Genomic DNA, 8,156 nt, shown 5'->3' on the forward strand with positions numbered 1-8,156 from the left:
AAATAAAAATAAAATAAAATCATCACCTCTATTCCATCCGCTATAATTTTAATCACTGGGTCTTATAATTTATCCACTAAATAATAAGTACTAATATTTAGTAAGGGTCATTGTTTTCTGCATAAATGATCTGGCATCTGTTATTGAATTTTGCTATGATTTCTGCCAAATGAAAAGCATTTGCCTTATCCCATGTGTGCAGTTTTATTTGGATGGTCTTTTGGACCCTAGATATTGCCTCACTCAGAGCTGAACCCAGTACAGGCATAGCCCACGGAATACCTACAAGAGCAACATTTTTGCCATTGAACACCTCTGGATTTTTAATTCCTAAACTTCAAAGAACATATGTATCTCTCAATATACTTCTAGCAATATTTATACAGAAACATTTTATATTTACATCCCCAAAAACCAATAAAAGAATTTTAACAAAAGAATGTGTAGGAAAAGTCTTGAGTTACATTCCAGAAACAATGAATAGCTGGTTGTAATAACATGAGGGTGTTTTGCAAAACTTGAGGATCAACAAAGGGAAGTCTGTACAGCTGGGACAGGGGATGGGCTGAGGGCGGTGCTCCTGAAGAGAGATCTGCTGACACCCTTGTTCATCACAGCGTTCAGGGAGCAATATGCTTAGCATTTTACAGTCACTTACATACAAGTGTTTTCCTGGTTTGGGTTACATTATAATTTTTCTCATTTAAAATAGATTCTCAACTGAAGTTTTTGTGGGGAATGTCTGATTCTTGGAAATGGATTCTTGATGTTAAGTGGAGGATGCCTGTGTATGAGCAATGAACAGCAGTATACAACTTGACTTTTTTTCAAGTTGTGTTTATTCTACAGCATAGATTATCTTTTTCAAACTTTCTGTTAACTTTCAATATTCAATACTACTGCTGATCTGCATGTCACATCTTCATGTTTGCTGAGGTTGTGGCTAAATGCCACCATCCTCGTTCATCAGCTGATTTTTTTCCATGTCCAAAGAGGTTGAAATAAAAACAAAATACATACTCCCTTGAGTGTTATAAGCATAAAGTAAGCAGGATCTAATTTTTAAAATATTTACTAGTTGGAAGAATTCATGTTTAATAAGTTTCCTAAAACTTCCTCCCTGTGACTGCTGCTTTGGAGATTAGAAATCTATATTTGAGGAAGATAAGTTTCAAGACCAATGTCCCATGTTTAGTGTACCCAGTGGGAGCTCTCCTTTAAGACATCCACTGGTCAGAGGGCCCGTGTGTTGGAAGCTCGGTTGTCTGAGAGGACGTTAGCCCAACGAGGCCCTTTGGCTACTGGACCGGTTTTTCTTTCAGGAGGTGACGTGGGGCCTCACAGATCAGACACAATGCTCCCTTTCTTCTGTCAGAAAGCTGGAATGAAACGCCCATCGTGTTAGAATAAGACACTTTGCTGCCATCTGCTGGGAAACTCTCATAACAGATACGTACTTTGTCATTGGCATAATTGGAGACTAGGAAGCCATAATTAAAACACATGATAGGCCAGGCAGGATGGCTCACACCTGTAATCCCAGGACTCTGGGAGGCCGAGGCGAGATGATAGTTTGAGCCCAGGAGTTCCAGACCAGCCTGAGCAAGAGCGAGACGCCATTTCTACTAAAAATAGAAAATTAGCCAGGTGTGGTGGTGCGTGCCTGTAGTCCCAGCTACTGGGGAGGCTAAGGGAAGATGCTTGAGCCCAGGAGTTTGAGGTTGCATGAGCTATGATGATGCCGCTGCACTCTACTCAGGAGTGTAGGAGAGGGAAGTTTCTCTTCACAGAATTATTCCTGCTAATGGACAAAGATCAGGTAGCGACTGTTGACAGTCTGTGAGGATGCCAGCCTCCTCATGGGAGCACACACCTCACCCACCAGCTGATCTCACCAGAGTCCCATTCTCACATGTTTCGGAGCCTTCTGGGAGCAGAGTCCAAACTCCCACCCGTGGAGCCAGGAGGGTTCCCAGAGGGCAGGGCAGGGCAGAGGCTGGATCCGTGAAGGGAAGCAGCAGAGTGTGCTGATGACTGCTGGGCTCTGGGCTCAAGCCCTGGGTTGGGGTTGAGCAGCTACACCAGTGGGGGACCACCAGCCAAGTGGGTTAGAGCTGGGAAGTGTTGGGGGGCCCTCCTTTCCCCCACTGAGGAGTTCCCACGATTGCCTGGCCATGCAGAGTGGGAACCTGTCTCAAAAACAAACAAAAAAACACATGATAATGAAAATATGAAACAGTCTAAATTAATGAGGCCATGCATGGCGTGACAGCGCCCCCCAGAGGTGGCGCTCCTGCAGCCCAGGAGGCCAGAGTCACTCGCCTCTCCCTGGCAGCCTCTGAACCAGGACCGGGTCCTGACCAAGCCTGTGGCTTCTCAGCCCAAACAGAGGTGCCACATCTTTGTGAGTTCACTCCATCCAGCCCCAACTCTCAAGCCTCGTCTTCTTGGGGTCCTGGAGGGTGTGTGGGGTCAAGGGGGACCCCGCCAGTGGCCCCAGTCCAGGGAGGCTGAGAACAGGCCTGTGTCCTGGCCACCCCACTGTCCAGCATCCTCAGCAGTGGGAGGGGAGAGGGTGGCCAGGCGACTGTGGGAACTCCCCAGAGTGGGAAGGGAGGTTCCCCCAACACTTCCCAGCTCTAACCCCACTTAGCTGGTGGTCCCCCACAGGTGTGGCTGCCCCCCGCCCCACTCTCAACCCAGGGCTTGAGCCCAGAGCCCAGCAGTCATCAGCACACTCTGCTGCTTCCCTTCACGGATCCAGCCTCTGCTCTGCCGTGCCCTCTGGGAACCCTCCTGGCTCCACGGGTGGGAGCTTGGACTCTGCCCCCAGAAGGCTCTGAAACATGTCAGAATGGGACTCTGGCGAGATCAGCTGGTGGGTGAGGTGTGTGCTTCCGTGGGAGGCTGGCATCCTCGCAGACTGTCAACAGTCGCTACCTGATCTTCGTTCATTAGCAGGAATAATTCTATGAAGGGAATGCTGCATTTGGTTACCTGGAGGCCCAGTCTGTTATAGGAAAAGTGGGGTAAAAGCTTGATTCTTTTCCTTTATTTATCAATTTAAAATTTTTAAGTTGGTTCCCAGGATCCTCTAAAGATGAGCAATTAGGGTTTTTTTTAAACTCAGGGATATAAGTAGTTGAGATACTCAAACTCTCCCATCTTCCAAACACACCTCTAATATGGTAAAGCCTCCTGTTCTGAGAGGAGACAGAGCAAGAAGTCCCATCCCCTGGCTACAGGTCTGTCTGGGACTTCTGCTGTGGCCCTAACCTTGACTACTCCCTTGAGTCCTCTGTACCATGGAACGTATGCCTCCTGGACACCCCGTTGAGATAGACACTGAGACATCCTTGGGGTCTGGGGCCCAGAACACAGGCTCTTCCAGGGGCTCCCAGGCAGCTGCGGCTACCTGAGGCATGGTCTCTGCCCAGCGGCGGGACAGCTGCTCACTCTCCTCCCCAGCCACGTCCAGGCCACAGCCCCGCTGGATACGGCTGTGAACTGAAACGAAAATCCTAAGTCCCCCGCTAATGGAACGGACCCCTCTTGGCCAAGGGTACCCCAGAAAGAAGCCTTAAAACTGAGTTCTCAGCCATGACGGACATGTAAAGCACGATTACACATGCGTGTTTTCACTTCATAAGTATTCATGATTTCTCCCATAGCTTGTTAAACAGGTATAATTAGCCACCCCCTCCCTATAAAATCCTGTTCCATTTTATTTGTTCCTGGCTGTGGCTGGAGTACTGTTTCTCAGCCACTGTAGGTTTTAGAAACCCTTCATGAGAAATAAAGCTCTCATTTAAAAAAAAAATATAAACCTCATTTCTGTTTTAATTAACATGGGGAAACACTGGTTCCTGGTGGGAGCTGCCAGGGGGCTGTGGGATTGTCCTTGGGAATCAGCTGAGGCCCCCAAAATACAAGGACGGCCCGTCCATGCGGAGCCGGGGACAGTGCCATCCCCGGGACCCTGGTGGGCAGACAGGTTAGGGTGAGGGCTTGGGTCCCAGAGACCTGGGTCTCACCTACATATGAACAAGCAGGCAAGGCCCCATCACCTGTGCTGGGCTGTCCACAGAGACCCCAGAGGACAGATGTGGTCCTGAGTGGGCACGTGGAGCTGCCTCCTGCCTGGGGCCTCCCCTCCCCATGTGGGCTCTCTGCCAGCAGTTGGCATGGTCCCCAGAGGGCCTCCAGCCAGGATAGAGGGGCCCGGCTTCACAAGGGAGACCTGACTGGCGCCATTCTGGAGCCACAGACTACCATATGCCTGGGGAGGGGAGGGCGCCCTGCGGGAGGGGCAGCTTCCCAGCACTGAAGAATCCCCCACCCAGGTCAGAGCCCTGAGTCTGGGGCCCACAGGCAGCACAGGTGTGACAACCACAGGGGTTTCTGGAGCTTCCAGGCACCCACATATTCCCTGATTGGGGTCAGCTGTTTTGACAATAAAATTTGTGATATTACATTGTCACCTGGGGACTTCAGAGAACCAGGCAAATAAATAGCAGATAAAACACCCTCTGGAAACAGAAAAGAGAAATCCTTCGACCACAGCAGGGATCAGTAGTTCCCAACCAGGATCTGCCTGACTGGGCAAGTACAAGTGCTGACAGGTCCCAAGAACCTGCCTGGCCACTCTCCCCTTCCTCCGCCCTCCGGCGCTGTGAACGAGCCCTTTGTTAAACTCTCTTCAGCTTCCCTGTTTCCTGCTGGGACTCAGACTGGCAGACACAACTGTATTTCCATTTTGTTAATGGTTGCTGTTACATTTTTAGCATGAATATTTAACAAAGTCCAGAGTCAATCAAAATCTCTACCTTCTTCGTGAAAAATACAAAGGCATTAAAATGTTTTAACTCAAGCCTAGCGCCAGTGGCTCACACCTGTAATCCTAGCCCTCTGAGGCTGGAGGATTGCTTGAGACCAGCCTGAGCAAGAGAGAGACGCTACAAAAGTGAGTCTACAAAAAATAGAAAAACTAGCTGTGTATGGTGGCGAGTGTCTGTAGTCCCAGCTACTTGGGAGGCTGAGGCAGGAGGATCGCTTGAGCCCAGGCATTTGAGGTTGCTGTGGGCTATGATGATGCTGCACTCTAGCCCGGGCAACAGAGTAAGACCTTGTCTCAAAAAAAAAGAAATGTTTTAACTCAGATGGATGGTACCTTCCATTTTACATGTTACTGATCTCGATATTTTTAGTTCCATCTCTTTTCATTTTAACCTCTGCTTATTCCAATGTATGAATAAATATTTCACCTGTTGGAAGTATTAATAATTGGGGCTACATGGGTTAGTTCCACCCTTAACCCTATATCCAAGAATGTGGCAAATGTAGCCACGTCTCCTGTGCATGTTTGTAAGATTTTCTCAGAATAGAGACCTATTTGTGAAAATGCCGAGTCATAGTTGTTTTCAAATGAGCTCTGATGTACTGTACACCTTGAAGCTGTCCCCACGCTCAGCAGGACTGGAATGGCAGGATCATATGGTAAGTGCCACACTGTTATCCAAAGTGGTTGAACCATTTCACATTCCCATCAGCTTTGTGTGAGAGTTCTAGTTGTTCCACATCCTCACCAACATTTGATATGGTTAGTCTTTTTAAATTTTAGGCATTCTAGTGGGTGTGTAATGGTATCTCATTATAATTTTAATTTGTATTTCCCTAATGACAGCTGCTGCTGAACATCTTTCGTGTGCCGTTCACCATCCACATATCTTCATTAGTAAGCATTTGTTCAAATCTTCTGCCCATTTATCAATTGGGTTGTTTTCTTTAATTGAGTGTTGAGGATTCTTTGTATGTTCTGAATACAAGTCCTTTATCAGTTATGTGACTTAACAAGTATTTTTTTGCCAGTCTGTGGCTTGTCTTTTGATTCTCTTAACCATGGATTTCGAAGAACATATGTTCCTAATTTTGATAAATTCCAATGTATTCATTATTTTCTTCTAGGGATCATGATTTTGGTGTTATAATTTTGAAATCTTTGCCTAATTCTGATGTCAAAAAAATTTTCCTGTGTTTTCCTTTAGGTGTTTTATAGTTTTAGGTTCCAATTGTGATCCATTTTGAGATAATTTTTGTATTTGATGTGAGGTTCATTTTTTGCGTATATTCAGTGGTTCCAGCATCATTTATTGAAAAGATCATCATCACTTTACTAAATTACCTTTGTACCTTTTAATAGAGATGTTTTAACCACTTACATTTAACGTGATTATTGATATAGTTGGGTTCAAATCTACGATTTTGCAGTTTGTTTTCTGTTTTTCCCATCTGTTCTTTGTTTTCTCTTTCTCCTTTCCCTGTATTCATTTGAATTAATTATTTTGTGGCATTTTATTTTATTTCTTTTTTATTTTTTGGCTCATTAGCTAGTACTCTTAGTTGTGTCATTTTGGTGATTGCTTTACTGCTTTATAGTATACGTCTTTAACTTAATCACAGTCTACCTTCAAGTCAAATTATTCCGCTTGACACATAAGAACTTTACAGTATTATATGGTTCCATTTCTCCCTTTCTGGCCTTTGTGCTATTACTATTACACATTTTATTTGAATGTGTTATAAACCCCACAGTACATTGTTATTCTTTTGACTTTAAACAGTTTGTTATACTTTGAAGAAACTTAAATGAGAAAAAATGTCTTTACATTTACCCACATGGTTCTTACTTCCAATGCTCTTCAATCCTTTGCATAGATCAAGATTTCTATCTGGGTGGGGCGCGGTGGCTCACGCCTGTAATCCTAGCACTCTGGGAGGCTGAGGCGGGCGGATCGTTTGAGCTCAGGAATTCGAGACCAGCCTGAGCAAGTGCAAGACCCCGTCTCTACTAAAAAAATAGAAAGAAATTAGCTGAACAACTAAAAATATATATATAGAAAAAATTAGCCGGGCAACACCCTCTGGAAACAGAAAAGAGAAATCTTTCGACCACAGCAGGGATCAGCAGTTCCCAACCAGGATCTGCCTGACTGGGCAAGTACAAGTGCTGACAGGTCCCAAGAACCTGCCTGGCCACTCTCCCCTTCCTCCGCCCTCCGGCGCTGTGAACGAGCCCTTTGTTAAACTCTCTTCAGCTTCCCTGTTTCCTGCTGGGACTCAGACTGGCAGACACAACTGTATTTCCATTTTGTTAATGGTTGCTGTTACATTTTTAGCATGAATATTTAACAAAGTCCAGAGTCAATCAAAATCTCTACCTTCTTCGTGAAAAATACAAAGGCATTAAAATGTTTTAACTCAAGCCTAGCGCCAGTGGCTCACACCTGTAATCCTAGCCCTCTGAGGCTGGAGGATTGCTTGAAACCAGCCTGAGCAAGAGAGAGACGCTACAAAAGTGAGTCTACAAAAAATAGAAAAACTAGCTGTGTATGGTGGCGAGTGTCTGTAGTCCCAGCTACTTGGGAGGCTGAGGCAGGAGGATCGCTTGAGCCCAGGCATTTGAGGTTGCTGTGGGCTATGATGATGCTGCACTCTAGCCCGGGCAACAGAGTAAGACCTTGTCTCAAAAAAAAAGAAATGTTTTAACTCAGATGGATGGTACCTTCCATTTTACATGTTACTGATCTCGATATTTTTAGTTCCATCTCTTTTCATTTTAACCTCTGCTTATTCCAATGTATGAATAAATATTTCACCTGTTGGAAGTATTAATAATTGGGGCTACATGGGTTAGTTCCACCCTTAACCCTATATCCAAGAATGTGGCAAATGTAGCCACGTCTCCTGTGCATGTTTGTAAGATTTTCTCAGAATAGAGACCTATTTGTGAAAATGCCGAGTCATAGTTGTTTTCAAATGAGCTCTGATGTACTGTACACCTTGAAGCTGTCCCCACGCTCAGCAGGACTGGAATGGCAGGATCATATGGTAAGTGCCACACTGTTATCCAAAGTGGTTGAACCATTTCACATTCCCATCAGCTTTGTGTGAGAGTTCTAGTTGTTCCACATCCTCACCAACATTTGATATGGTTAGTCTTTTTAAATTTTAGGCATTCTAGTGGGTGTGTAATGGTATCTCATTATAATTTTAATTTGTATTTCCCTAATGACAGCTGCTGCTGAACATCTTTCGTGTGCCGTTCACCATCCACATATCTTCATTAGTAAGCATTTGTTCAAATCTTCTGCCCATTT

This window comes from Propithecus coquereli, unplaced genomic scaffold, assembly GCF_000956105.1.
Source record: "Propithecus coquereli isolate 6110/MARCELLA unplaced genomic scaffold, Pcoq_1.0 Scaffold28, whole genome shotgun sequence".
Lineage (NCBI taxonomy): Eukaryota > Metazoa > Chordata > Mammalia > Primates > Indriidae > Propithecus > Propithecus coquereli.